This window comes from Pelobates fuscus, chromosome 3 (genome assembly GCF_036172605.1).
Source record: "Pelobates fuscus isolate aPelFus1 chromosome 3, aPelFus1.pri, whole genome shotgun sequence".
Lineage (NCBI taxonomy): Eukaryota > Metazoa > Chordata > Amphibia > Anura > Pelobatidae > Pelobates > Pelobates fuscus.
This window is the reverse complement of record NC_086319.1, coordinates 390,466,434-390,483,922: the sequence shown is the minus strand read 5'-3', so window position 1 is coordinate 390,483,922 and position 17,489 is coordinate 390,466,434.

The window sequence follows — 17,489 nt, the reverse complement described above, 5'->3', positions numbered from 1 at the left end:
TCAGGACACATACCTCTCACCTTATTCTAATACACAGATATCAGGACACATACCTCTCACATTATTCTAATACACAGATATCAGGACACATACCTCTCACGTTATTCTAATACACAGATATCAGATCACATACCTCTCACGTTATTCTAATACACAGATATCAGATCACAAACCTCTCACCTTATTCTAATACACAGATATCAGGACACATACCTCTCACCTTATTCTAATACACAGATATCAGGACACATACCTCTCACCTCATTCTAATACACAGATATCAGGACACATACCTCTCACCTTATTCTAATACACAGATATCAGATCACATACCTCTCACATTATTCTAATACACAGATATCAGGACACATACCTCTCACGTTATTCTAATACACAGATATCAGATCACATACCTCTCACCTTATTCTAATACACAGATATCAGGACACATACCTCTCACCTTATTCTAATACACAGATATCAGGACATATACCTCTCACATTATTCTAATACACAGATATCAGGACACATACCTCTCACCTTATTCTAATACACAGATATCAGGACACATACCTCTCACATTATTCTAATACACAGATATCAGGACACATACCTCTCACGTTATTCTAATACACAGATATCAGGACACATACCTATCACCTTATTCTAATACACAGATATCAGGACACATACCTCTCACCTTATTCTAATACACAGATATCAGGACACATACCTCTCACCTTATTCTAATACACAGATATCAGGACACATACCTCTCACCTTATTCTAATACACAGATATCAGATCACATACCTCTCACCTTATTCTAATACACAGATATCAGGACACATACCTCTCACCTTATTCTAATACACAGATATCAGGACACATACCTCTCACCTTATTCTAATACACAGATATCAGGACACATACCTCTCACCTTATTCTAATACACAGATATCAGGACACATACCTCTCACATTATTCTGATACACAGATATCAGGACACATACCTCTCACGTTATTCTAATACACAGATATCAGATCACATACCTCTCACGTTATTCTAATACACAGATATCAGATCACATACCTCTCACCTTATTCTAATACACAGATATCAGGACACATACCTCTCACCTTATTCTAATACACAGATATCAGGACACATACCTCTCACATTATTCTAATACACAGATATCAGGACACATACCTCTCACGTTATTCTAATACACAGATATCAGATCACATACCTCTCACGTTATTCTAATACACAGATATCAGATCACATACCTCTCACCTTATTCTAATACACAGATATCAGGACACATACCTCTCACCTTATTCTAATACACAGATAACAGGACACATACCTCTCACCATATTCTAATACACAGATATCAGGACACATACCTCTCACCTTATTCTAATACACAGATATCAGGACACATACCTCTCACCTTATTCTAATACACAGATATCAGGACACATACCTCTCACCTTATTCTAATACACAGATATCAGGGCACATACCTCTCACATTATTCTAATACACAGATATCAGGACACATACCTCTCACGTTATTCTAATACACAGATATCAGGACACATACCTCTCACCTTATTCTAATACATAGATATCAGATCACATACCTCTCACCTTATTCTAATACACAGATATCAGGACACATACCTCTCACCTTATTCTAATACACAGATATCAGGACACATACCTCTCACCTTATTCTAATACACAGATATCAGGACACATACCTCTCACCTTATTCTAATACACAGATATCAGGACACATACCTCTCACCGTATTCTAATACACAGATATCAGGACACATACCTCTCACCGTATTCTAATACACAGATATCAGGACACATACCTCTCACCTTATTCTAATACACAGATATCAGGGCACATACCTCTCACCGTATTCTAATACACAGATATCAGGGCACATACCTCTCACGTTATTCTAATACACAGATATCAGGACACATACCTCTCACCGTATTCTAATACACAGATATCAGGACACATACCTCTCACCTTATTCTAATACACAGATATCAGGGCACATACCTCTCACCTTATTCTAATACACAGATATCAGATCACATACCTCTCACCGTATTCTAATACACAGATATCAGGACACATACCTCTCACCGCATTCTAATACACAGATATCAGGGCACATACCTCTCACCTTATTCTAATACACAGATATCAGATCACATACCTCTCACCGTATTCTAATACACAGATGTCAGGGCACATACCTCTCACCGTATTCTGATACACAGATATCAGATCACATACCTCTCACATTATTCTAATACACAGATATCAGGACACATACCTCTCACCTTATTCTAATACACAGATATCAGGACACATACCTCCCACAGTTGTATAGTGTCTGATGATTGGATTAGGAAACCCATTGTTGCTATGGTAACTATTTATTGAAGGCAGCTGCCTGGGACCTGATGAATATAATGTGCCTGTTCAAAAAACTGGTACCCATTTTTGGGTCATGAACCAAGAGTTTACACCCACTTCCTTAGAGTATAACTTTATTATGTTTATGTTGATCTTTATATTATTATTATTATTTAATTTTGTTGTCATTGAGAGTGTGTTTCAATTTGTCTTCCCAGTGTGTACCCGTTAACCTAACATGATACAGCCACGTGCTATCAGTCATACATGAAGAAAACACAAGGATGAATGAGAAAGGAAGTAATGCAGGAACAATGGTATAGAACATGTCGAAAAACAAAAGGAGTCAATGTGAATTAAATCTAGGCAAGCTGGAAAGTGATGTCCTCAACCTCTGGCACTCCAGCTACTGTAGACTACATCTCCCATAATGCATCAGCTATGATGCTGATACAGCTATGATGCTGGCAAAGCATCAGGGAAGATATAGTCCACAACATCTGGAGTGTTAAAGGTTGCCTACCCCGATGTAGAGAATACAATACAAAATGGATACCTTTATTATTGGCTAATCGAAAGGCATATTTGGCAAACTTTCAGGATCCATCAGGCTTGTTTGTTGGGTGAAGGTGAAGCTCAGACATATTTTATTTTCATGTCCTTACGTTAATAACCGGGCACCAACACATTATTCAGAGGATGTAGAGGAAAAGCACAGATAGACAGAGTTATTGAAGAGATGGATCTTTATGAGGAAGGCATGTGTAAAGGTCAAAGGGTTAATCGATGCAGGTGGATATATAATGATGGAGATAGAGGGAGGGAAAGGTTAGAGGTGAGAGGAATCAAGGCAGGAGAGAGGAGGATTTGCTGGAGAGCAGAAGAAATTATGAGAAAGAGGACAGATACAGCCCAAGCGATATGATGGAAGAGATAAAAGAGACAATTCCGGAAATTGAGCTGTAAGAGAATGTTATAGTGATACATTAAATACATATTGTATCAGGCTATTTACCATATCAAGCTATATAGAAGAAAACGCAGCTTTCATTTTGACGTTTGTGACGTTTTCTTATGTATAAAACTGTCACTCTGCCCTTTAACCCTTTCACTACCAAGGGATTCACAAATCAACAAACACTGCCATAATCCGAGTAAACTGGGTGTCCTGGAAAGTAATGTTTACACATATTATTATTTCAGTATGCACAAACAGCACAATAATTACTCTCTCACATATACATTATTCCATATGCACTCAGTCATCTGTGTATATACATATATCTATTTATTGCTCCTTGTATACTGCATATGTAACCACATTACTATAACATTGCCCATATCATATCACCCTCACATTTTCAGTCATGTTTCCTCTTTTCCTCTTTGGGGACCCCCCTCTCCCCCCCCCCCCTCCCCATGCACACATATATACACCATCTGATACATGCACACGCATATATACCATCTGATACATTTACACACATATATACACTCTGATACATGCACACATATATACACTCTGATACATGCACACGTATATACACCATCTGATACATGCACACATATATACACCATCTGATACATGCACACATATATACACCATCTGATACATGCACACATATATACACTCTGATACATGCACACATATATACACTCTGATACATTTACACACATATATACACCATCTGATACATTTACACACATATATACACTCTGATACATGCACACATATATACACTCTGATACATGCACACGTATATACACCATCTGATACATGCACACATATATACACTCTGATACATGCACACGTATATACACCATCTGATACATGCACACATATATACACCATCTGATACATGCACACATATATACACCATCTGATACATTTACACACATATATACACTCTGATACATGCACACATATATACACATCTGATACATTTACACACATATATACACTCTGATACATGCACACATATATACACACCATCTGATACATTTACACACATATATACACTCTGATACATGCACACATATATACACATCTGATACATTTACACACATATATACACTCTGATACATGCACACATATATACACCATCTGATAAATGCACACATATATACATCATCTGATACATTTACACACATATATACACTCTGATACATGCACACATATATACACCATCTGATACATGCACACATCTATACACTCTGATACATGCACACGTATATACACCATCTGATACATGCACACATATATACACCATCTGATACATTTACACACATATATACACTCTGATACATGCACACGTATATACACCATCTGATAAATGCACACATATATACATCATCTGATACATTTACACACATATATACACTCTGATACATGCACACATATATACACCATCTGATACATGCACACATCTATACACTCTGATACATGCACACGTATATACACCATCTGATACATGCACACATATATACACCATCTGATACATTTACACACATATATACACTCTGATACATTTACACACATATATACACTCTGATACATGCACACATATATACACTCTGATACATGCACGCGTATATACACCATCTGATACATGCACACATATATACACCATCTGATACATTTACACACATATATACACTCTGATACATGCACACATATATACACCATCTGATACATGCACACATATATACACCATCTGATACATTTACACACATATATACACTCTGATACATGCACACATATATACACCATCTGATACATTTACACACATATATACACTCTGATACATGCACACGTATATACACCATCTGATACATTTACACACATATATACACTCTGATACATGCACACAAATATACACTCTGATACATGCACACATATATACACTCTGATACATGCACACATCTATACACTCTGATACATGCACACATCTATACACTCTGATACATGCACACGTCTATACACCATCTGATACATGCACACATATATACACCATCTGATACATTTACACACATATATACACCATCTGATACATTTACACACATATATACACCATCTGATACATGCACACATATATACACTCTGATACATGCACAGGTATATACACCATCTGATACATGCACACATATATACACTCTGATACATTTACACACATATATACACTCTGATACATGCACACGTATATACACCATCTGATACATTTACACACATATATACACCATCTGATACATGCACACAAATATACACCATCTGATACATGCACACATATTTAGACCATCTGATACATTTACACACATATATAAACCATCTGATACATTTACACACACATATATACACCCTCTGATACATGCACACAAATATAAACCATCTGATACATTTGCACACATATATACACTCTGATACATGCACACATATACCTCTGTCCGTACTCCCACATCTGATGCTCGCCTCCAAGACTTCTCCAGGGCTGCACCTTTTTCTGTGGAGCTCTCTTCCCTTCTTCGTAAGACTTTCACCCAGTCTCCACTTCTTCAAAAAATCTTTGAAAACACACCTCTTCAGGAAAGCATATAATTTAAACTGTTAGTGGGTTTTCATCGCCCCCACCCCCATGACTCCTCTCCTGCAGGGCCGCCATCAGGGTGTGACAACCATGACGGTTGTCACGGGCCCGGCGGTCCTGGGGGGCCCGGGCTGCTCTGGCAGTCCTGGGCCCCACTTTCCCTCTCTGCACACATAGATAGCGAATATCACTATCTATGTTTGCAGCCGCGGGCCCCCCGGCTCCCTGTTACCGCAGAGGGGGCCCAGGCAGCACACTGCTTCTACTCTTCTCCTCTCTGCTAATAACTCTCACGAGACCCGGTTGCCATGGCAATGCTCCGCGGGTCTCGCGAGAGTTATTGGAGGAGAGAAGAGAAGAAGCTGTGTGCTGCTTGGGCCCCCTCTGCGGTAACAGGGAGCCGGGGGGGCCCCCACCGGACCACCAGGTATGGAATCCCCCCCCTCCCTGGACAAAGGTAAGCAGGGAGGGGGGAGAAACAATTTAATGTAATTTTTTTTTAAACAATTATATGAAAATGCCTCTTCCTCCCCTCCCCCTCCCCCTCCCACCCAGATTGCACATTTACACACACACACACACTACATACACTGACACAACACACACACACTACATACACTAACACTACATACACTAACACAACACACAGACTACATACACTAACACAACACACACACACACACTACATACACTGACACAACACACACACACACTACATACACACACACACACACACTACATACACTAACACAACACACACACTACATACACTGGCACAACACACACACACACTACATACACTAACACAACACACACACTACATACACTGACACAACACACAATCTGCATACACCAACACAACACACACTGCATACACCAACACAACACACACTGCATACACTAACACAGCACACACTCTACATACACTAACACAACACACACTCTGCATACACTGACACAACACACACTACATACACTGACACAACACACACACACACTACATACACTAACACAACACACACTACATACACTAACACAACACACACACACTACATACACTGACACAACACACAATATGCATACACCAACACAACACACACTGCATACACCAACACAACACACACTGCATACACTAACACAACACACACTCTGCATACACTAACACAACATACACTCTGCATACACTGACACAACACACACGGCATACACTGACACAACACACACAGCATACACTAACACAACACACACTCTGCATACACTGACAACACACACACACTGCATACACTAACACAACACACACTGCATACACTAACACAACACACACTCTGCATACACCAACACAACACACTCTGCATACACCAACACAGCACATTCTGCATACACCAATACAACACACACTGCATACACTAACACAACACACACTGCATAAACTAACACAACACACACTCTGCATACACTGACACAACACACACTGCATACACTAACACAAAACATACTCTGCATACACTGCCACAACACACACTGCATACACTAACACAACACACATACACTCTGCATACACTAACACAACACACACACTGCATAAACTAACACAACACACACTGCATACAATAACACAACCCACACTCTGCATACACTGACACAACACACACTGCATACACTAATACAACACACACTGCATACACTAATACAACACACACACTGCATACACTAACACACACACTGCATACACTAATACAACACACACACTGCATACACTGACACAACACACACTCTGCATACACTGACACAACACATACTGCATACACTAACACAACACACACACTGCATACACTAACACAACACACATACTGCATACACTAACACAACATACACACTGCATACACTAATACAACACACACTGCATACACTAACACACACACTGCATACACTAATACACTAAAACAATACACACACCGCATTCACTAATACAACATGCACTCTGCATACACTACACACTAACACACTCAGTGCATCCACTATACTGACACACACTCTGCATTCGCTACACATTAACACACTCTGCATTCACTACACTAACACACAATCTGCATCCGCTACACACTAACACACTCTCTGCATTCACTACACTAACACACTCTCTGCATTCACTACACATTAACACACACTCTGCATTCACTACAAATTTACACACACACTACATTCATTACACTGACACACTCTGCATTCACTACACCCTAACACACACTCTGCATTTATTACACACTACCACACACTCTGCATTCACTTAACTATGCACACACTCTGGATTCACTATACTGACACACACTCTGCATTCACTACACTAACATACACTCTGCATCAACTGTACACACAGCATCCACTACACAAACATCCTGTATTCACAGTACACACACTACATCCACCACAAATTGAAACACTCTGCATTCACTATACACAGACACTGCGGCTAATACACACACTACATCCACTACAGACACTGCATCCACTAAACACATTTCATCTAGTACATACAAGCACTACATCCACTACACAAACACACACTACATCACTGTACACACACTACATCCACTACTCAAACACTCTCTGCATTCAATACACATTAACACTCTGCATTCACTACACTAACACACACTCTGCATCCGCTACACACTAACACACCCTCGGCATTCACTACACATTAACACACTGCATTCACTACACTAACACACACTCTGCATCCACTACACTAACACACACTCTGCATCCGCTACACACTAACACACTCTCTGCATTCACTACACATTAACACACACTCTGCATTCACTACACATTTACACACACTCAGCATTCACTGCACTAACACATACACTACATTCATTACACTAACACTCTGCATTCACTACACACTAACACACACGTTGCATTCATTACACACTAACACACACTCTGCATTCACTAAACTATGCACACACTCTGAATTCACTATACTGACACACACTCTGCATTAACTGTACACACAGCATCCACTACACAAACATCCTGTATTCACAGTACACACACTACATCCACCAAAAATTGAAACACTCTGCATTCACTATACACAGACACTGTGTCTAATACACACACTACATCCACTACAGACACTGCATCCACTAAACACATTTCATCTAGTACATACAAACACTACATCCACTACACAAACACACACTACATCACTGTACACACACTACATCCACTACTCAAACACACTCTGCGTTCACTATACACACTGCATCCGCTACACAAACACACACTCTGCATTCACTGCACAAACAGTATCTAATACACACAAACACTACATCCATTACACACATTCTAATTCACTTCCACTATACACACCACATTCAGTCCTGGATCATTGTCAGCGGACTAGGTAGGGCGTGGGACCCAGACCTTGTGCTTTGTCAGGGGCCCCAAAATTTCTGATGGCAGCCCTGCTTTCCTGCAACTGTCAAACATAACCTACTAAGCCCTCAGTGAATACTTTTCTAGCAACCTATTTCATTACCCCTACTTATACCCTTTGTGTCACTATACCCCACTCCATCTAGCATGTAAGCTCATTGAGCAGGGCCCTCAACCCCTCTGTTCCTGTGTGTCCATTTGTCTGGTTACAATTAGGTGTCTGTTAGTCCACCGATTGTACAGCGCTACGGATTTTGCTGGTGCTATATATATTTAATAAAATAAAATAATAATAATATACACTCTGATACATGTACACTCATATACATTAGTGCACAGAGCCACATTATGACTCACAGATACACACAGTTTGACAGACACACACACAATCAATGTGAGTCTGGAAGTGTTTATTATTACCTGTGTATGCATGTCTGTCACTGTGTAACTGTGAGTGTGTATCTGGCAGTGAGTATCCTTGTGCATCTTTGAGTATATATCTGTGTATGTGTGTATGTATCCATGACAATGTCTGGAATGTTTATCTGTGTATCTGTGTGAGCATGTGTATCTCTGTGTCTGGGTCCATAACAATGTGTTATGTGATTTGATGGGCTGCTTGTTGTGTTGCATAGTTACATAGCTGAAAAGAGACTTGCGTCCATCAAGTTCAGCCTTCCTCACATATGCTTTTGCTGTTGATCCAAAAGAAGGCAAAAAACCCAGTCTGAAGCGCTTCCAATTTTGCAACAAACTAGGAAAAAATTCCTTCTTGACCCCAAAAGGCAGTCAGATGTCTCCTTGGTTCAAGCAGCTATTACCCCACTAATTAGAAATTGTATCCCTGTATGTTATGTTTTTGCAAGTATTTATCCAATTGCAATTTAAACATCTGTATAGACTCTGACAAAACCACCTCTTCCGGCAATGAATTCCATATCCTTATTGCTCTTACTGTAAAAAAACCTTTTCTTTGCCTTAGATGAAATCTCCTTTCTTCAAGCCTAAATGTGTGACCTCGTGTCCTATGTATAGCCCTGTTTATGAATAGATTTACAGATAATGGTTTGTACTGTCCCCGAATATATTTGTATAATGTTATCATATCCCCTCTGAGGCGCCGTTTTTCCAAACTGAAGAGATTTAAATTTTTTAACCTTTCTTCAAAACTAAAATGCTCCATTCCTTTTATCAATTCTGTAGCTCGTCTCTGCACTTTTTCTAGTGCCATGATATCTTTCTTTAGAACAGGTGCCCAAAATTGCACAGCATATTCAAGGTGCGGTCTTACCAGCGATTTATAAAGAGGCAAAATTATATTTTCATCTCGAGAATTTATGCCCCTATTTATACATGACAAAACCTTACTGGCCTTAGCAACTGCAGATTGACATTGCATATTGCTGCCTAATTTGTTGTCTATAACAATTCCCAAATCCTTCTCGTGTGTGGTTATCCCTAGTTCACTACCATTTAGGGTGTATCACAGAAAAATTGCCTGACAGTGGCAGAAAAATGTATTGTAGTTTGTGAACCAGAAAAAGAATGGAAATGGACCGTGAGAATGAAAAGAAAGAGGAGGTGTAGTTAGAAATATTGTATCACAAATAGGGGAAAGCAATGTCACAAACAGGGGAAACAATGACTCGAGCAGGACAGGCACCAGAAGAAAACACAACACTTTTCATTCGTATCCCTGACAGTCACACATAGCTACAGCACGGAGACTAGTGACAATTCACATACAAGAACACAGACTGACAATGCAGCTATCAAAGTAAGGCCTACCCACAATAATAGATATAGAGGAAGAATAGGCTACACGAGGCAGTATTATTGCAGTTAAAATCGCAATGTACACGGGCATTTTGTGCTTAGTGCTTTTTGTGATAATTTTATAATACGTCAAAAAATTCACATTTTATAGATAGAAATCAGTAATGCATCAAAAAATACACATTTAGCGCAAGAGGATAGTGTCTGTGGACAGGGGCTATAGTGTGTGAGTGGAGGTAAAGCGAGATTGTAGTATCAGTGGGGGAGCATGGGGTATAGTGTGTGGGGGAAAATTGGGGCTATGATGTGGAAATATAGGAGCTGTAGTTTGTAGTGGAAAAGGGACTTAGTGTGTGTGGGGGGTAGGGGATGTAGAGTGTGGGTGTTTATGGGGGGGATAGGGGATGTAGAATGTGGGTGTTTATGGGGGAGATAGGGGCTGTAGAAGGTGGGTGTTTATGGGGGGATAAGGGCTATAGAATGTGGGTGTTTATGAGGAGATAGGGGCTGTAGAAGGTGGGTGTTTATGGGAGGGTAGGGGCTGTAGAATGTGGGTGTTTATGGGGGATAGGGGCTGTAGAATGTGGGTGTTTATGGGAGGATAGGGGCTGTAGAATGTGGGTGTTTATGGGGGGATAGGGGCTGTAGAATGTGGGTGTTTATGGGGGATAGAGGCTGTAGAATGTGGGTGTTTATGGGGGGATAGGGGCTGTAGAATGTGGGTGTTTATGGGGGATAGGGGCTGTAGAATGTGGGTGTTTATGGGAGGATAGGGGCTGTAGAGTGTGAGTGTTCATGAGGGGATAGGGGCTGTAGAATGTGGGTGTTTATGGGAGGATAGGGGCTGTAGAGTGTGAGTGTTCATGGGGGGATAGGGGCTGTAGAATGTGGGTGTTTATGGGAGGATAGGGACTGTAGAATGTGGGTGTTTATAGGGGGATAGGGGCTGTAGAATGTGGGTGTTTATGGGGAGATAGGGGCTGTAGAATGTGAATGTTTATGGGGGGATAGGGGCTGTAGAATGTGAGTGTTTATGGAAGGATAGGGGCTGTAGAGTGTGAGTGTTCATGGGGGGATAGGGGCTGTAGAATGTGGGTGTTTATGGGGGATAGGGGCTGTAGAATGTGGGTGTTTATGGGGGGATAGGGGCTGTAGAATGTGGGTGTTTATGGGAGGATAGGGGCTGTAGAATGTGGGTGTTTATGGGAGGATAGAGGTTGTAGAATGTGGGTGTTTATGGGAGGATAGGGGCTGTAGAATGTGGGTGTTTATGGGGGATAGGGGCTGTAGAATGTGAGTGTTTATGGGGGATAGTTGCTGTAGAACGTGAGTTTTTGTGGGCGTATAGGGGCTGTAGAATGTGGGTGTGTATGTGAGGATAGGGGCTGTAGAATGTGGGTGTTTATAGGGGGATAGGGGCTGTAGAATGTGGGTGTTTATGGGGAGATAGGGGCTGTAGAATGTGAATGTTTATGGGGGGATAGGGGCTGTAGAATGTGAGTGTTTATGGAAGGATAGGGGCTGTAGAGTGTGAGTGTTCATGGGGTGATAGGGGCCGTAGAATGTGGGTGTTTATGGGGGATAGGGGCTGTAGAATGTGGGTGTTTATGGGGGATAGGGGCTGTAGAATGTGGGTGTTTATGGGAGGATAGGGGCTGTAGAATGTGGGTGTTTATGGGGGGATAGGGGCTGTAGAATGTGGGTGTTTATGGGGATAGGGGCTGTAGAATGTGAGTGTTTATGGAGAGATAGGGGCTGTAGAATGTGAGTGTTTATGGGAGGATAGGGGCTGTAGAATGTGAGTGTTCATGGGGGATAGGGGCTGTAGAATGTGGGTGTTTATGGGGGGATAAGGGCTGTAGAATGTGGGTGTTTATGGGAGGATAGGGGCTGTAGAATGTGGGTGTTTATGGGGGGATAGGGGCTGTAGAAGGTGGGTGTTTATGGGGGGATAGGGGCTGTAGAATGTGAGTGTTTATGGGGAGATAGGGGCTGTAGAATGTGGGTGTTTATGGGGGATAGGGGGGGATAGGGGCTGTAGAATGTGGGTGTTTATGGGAGGATAGGGGTTGTAGAATGTGGGTGTTTATGGGGGATAGGGGCTGTAGAATGTGAGTGTTTATGGGGGAATAGGGGCTGTAGAGTGTGGGTGTTTATGGGGGATAGGGGCTGTAGAATGTCGGTGTTTATGGGGGGATAGGGGATGTGGAATGTGAGTGTTTATGGGGGGATAGGGGCTGTAGAGTGTGAGTGTTTATGGCGAGATAGGGGCTGTAGAATGTGGGTGTTTATGGGAGGATAGGGGCTGTAGAATGTGGGTGTTTATGGGGGGATAGGGGCTGTAGAATGTGAGTGTTTATGGGGGATAGTTGCTGTAGAATGTGAGTTTTTGTGGGCGTATAGGGGCTGTAGAACGTTAGTGTTTATGGGAGGATAGGGGCTGTAGTTTGAGGGGAAGATTGGAACTGAATTAGTGTAAAAGACTTAGGTATTAAAAAAATAATTAGAAAATATATTGACTCCCCCCAACAAACACCAGAAACACTCCGGCTTTCACCCCAGGGATGGGTGAAAGTCATTCTTTGTGGTCCTGTGGGCTGAGCACCTGGTCTATTCCCTCAGCTGGGCTGCAGACCAGGTATATAGCACCCTCCTGCAAACACTGCAAACATTGTGCACTTACTGGAAGTGCAGCCTGCATGCTCACTGGTGCCCCAGCATTATAGTGGAGCAGTGCTTGGTTAGCATCAGCCCTGCATGGTTTGGCTAGCGGGACTCTGTAATCTCCATTGTTGTTTCCATCCTAGGATTTGCTGTATTTTGATACAAAGACACATATTGTTATAGAGACCATTACTGGTACATGATACAAGGGAACTAACACAGCCATACAGTGATACACAGACAGACAATGATACAATAATATAGTGATACAGAGACCCTGACACATAAATACTGTAAGATAGTGACACAGTGTCGTGAATGCAAAATGACACAGAGACAGTGAAACTGATACATACTGGTACAGAAACACTGACACAGGCACACAGTGACACAAGGACAGTAACATAGTTACTGTGATACAGAAAAAGTGACACGGGCAGAAGCGTTAGAGTCACGTATGAGGGTGATTGAAAATAAAGGGCAAGATTGAAACAGTGTGAGGGAAAAGAGGGAGTGGAAATAGTGTGAGGGAAAAGAGGGAGTGGAAATAGTGTGAGTGGAAATAGTGTGAGGAAAAACAGAGCGTGGAAATAGTGTGAGAGAAAAGAGAAAGTGGAAATAGTGTGAGGGAAGAAGGAATGGTGTGAGGGAAGAAGGAGTGGAGTGAAGGAAATGAGACTGCATTTAATGTGCAATAAGAAAGAGTGGGAATGATGTGTTGGAAGAGAGACTGGACATAGTGTATGGACAAAGAGAGTGCAACTAAGTAGAAAAAGGAAAAAGAAAGTGGACATAGTGTGAGGGAAGAGAAACGGGAACTAATGTGCAATAATAGAGTGTGGAAATGATGTGATGGAAAAAAGAGTGGAGATTGTGAGAGGGAAGAACGTGTGGACATAACGGCCTCAATTTAATATTGTTGGATAAGCTTTTCAACTGATTAAAGGAACACTATTCATGTTTCACTAACACCATTCACTATTCACTAACATGTAATTCTGACATTACAGTTCTACAATAACAGCTTAGGTGTCTGGCCTAAGAGTTAAAGGTGAGTTTGCTTACCTTTTTACAGTGCCGTGTGGGTCTACCCACGCTCCGCCCCCTTGGCAGAGATCATCAAACTTGATGATTTCAACCAATCCAAACCTTTCCCATAGGAAAGCATTGGGAGGCTGTCGTGACAATCATCTCTATGAGGAAAGTTCAGTGTCTCCATGCAGAGGGTGGAGACACTGCATATCAGTCACACTGTGCAGCGCTGATACAGGAAACACCTCTAGTGGCCGTCTGAGTGACTGCCTCTAAAGGGGTTCCAGGGTATTAATGTAAACACTGCCTTTTCTCTAAAAAGCCTGCAGGGACTGACTATACTCACCAGAACAACTGCATATAGTGTCCCTTTAAATATTTTTGGATGCAATTTTAAAGTAATTTTTTTAAATAGTAATATATATATATATATAGAGAGAGAGAGAATAATGATTCAGAGCACTCCAAAGGGCTTGATGAAAAAAGTTTTATCTGTGTGAAAAGATCGACGTTTCGACCCGCAGGTCTTTATCAAGATATCTTGATAAAGACCTGCGGGTCGAAACGTCGATCTTTTCACACAGATAAAACTTTTTTCATCAAGCCCTTTGGAGTGCTCTGAATCATTATTCTCTGTATATCTACGCTCTGCAGCACCAAGGCATTTTTTGAAGAGATAATCATTTAAGGTAGAGTGCCAGATTCCGAATTTGTTTATATGTATTAAGGCCGTTTGGCCTGTATTTGTGGGAGGGGCTTAAATTAATTCACTCCCCTATATAAGGGACACCCCTTACCTGACTCATATCACTTGAGGTCAGCATCAGAATGATTTCCACTTCCGGGTCATCCAGACGCCATTTTACCTGATTACTCCATGAGGTTTTCTAAGCAGAGCTGTGTCAGGAATCCAGCCACAGGCTTTTCCGGCCTACCACCTTCTTTCTTCAATCCATCACCGTGGATGGTGTCCAAGTGACTCACAAACCGTAAGTCGACCTACCCGTTACGCCAGGCATCAGTCCCACGGCACCATGCACGGGTCAGGTCCTCACTTTACGGCTGCATTTTGTCTAAGTCTGTTCTAAAACCATTGCAAGTTCATGCATATCATTTGTTTAAACCCCCTACCGGCCATTCAGTGTACTACAGGCTTTTCAGACATTATTGCATTTCATGTACAAACCATCGAACCACTGCATTTTCGCCTACACACTGACCCCTACCGGTCATTCAGTGTACTACAGGCTTCTCAGACATTATTGCATTTCATGTAAAAACCAACCAACCACCGCATTTTTCACCTACACACTGACCCCTATCGGTCATTCAGTGTACTACAGGCTTCTCAGACATTATTGCATTTTCATGTACAAACCAATAAACCACTGCATTTTCACCTACACACTGACCCCTACCGTTTTTTGGTATACTACAGGCTTCTTAAACATTATCGCATTTCATGTACAAATCAACGAACCACTGCATTTGCGCCTACATACTGACCCCTACTGATCATTTGGTGTAATACATGCTTCTCAGACATTATTGCATTTCATGTACAAATCAACGAACAACTGCATTTTCGCCTACACACTGACCCCTACTGGTCTTTTGGTATACTACAGGCTTCTTAAACATTATCGCATTTCATGTACAAATCAACGAACCACTGCATTTGCGCCTACATACTGACCCCTACTGATCATTTGGTGTACTACATGCTTCTCAGACATTATTGCATTTCATGTACAAATCAACGAACAACTGCATTTTCGCCTACACACTGACCCCTACTGGTCTTTTGGTGTACTACAGGCTTCTTAGATATTATCGCATTTCATGTACAAATCAACTAACCACTGCATTTGCGCCTACACACTGACCGTTACCGGTTATTCGGTGTACTACAGGCTTCTCAGACATTATTGCATTTCATGTACAAACCAACAAACCACTGCATTTTTCACCTACACACTGACCCCTATCAGTCATTCGGTGTACTACAGGCTTCTCAGACATTATTGCATTTCATGTACAAACTAACAAACCACTGCATTTTTCACCTACACACTGACCCCTATCAGTCATTCGGTGTACTACAGGCTTCTAGGACGATTTTGCTTTTCATGTACAAAACAATAAACCACTGCATTTTCACCTACACACTGACACCTACCAGTCATTCGGTGTACTACAGGCTTCTCAGACATTATTGCATTTCATGTACAAACCAACTAACCACGGCATTTTCGCCTACATGCTGACCCCTACCGGTCAATCGGTATACTACAGGCTTCTCAGACGTTATTTCACTTCATAAGCAAACAAACTAACTACAGCATTTTCGCCTTTATACTGACTCCTATCTGTCAAACGGTAGGATTAACCCCTTAAGGACATATGACATGTGTGACATGTAATGATCCCCTTTTATTCCAGAAGTTTGGTCCTTAAGGGGTTAAAGGGTATTTTAACATACAATCAGCATTTCTGACCCCTACTGGTCAACAGCAAAACTGTCTTCACACGT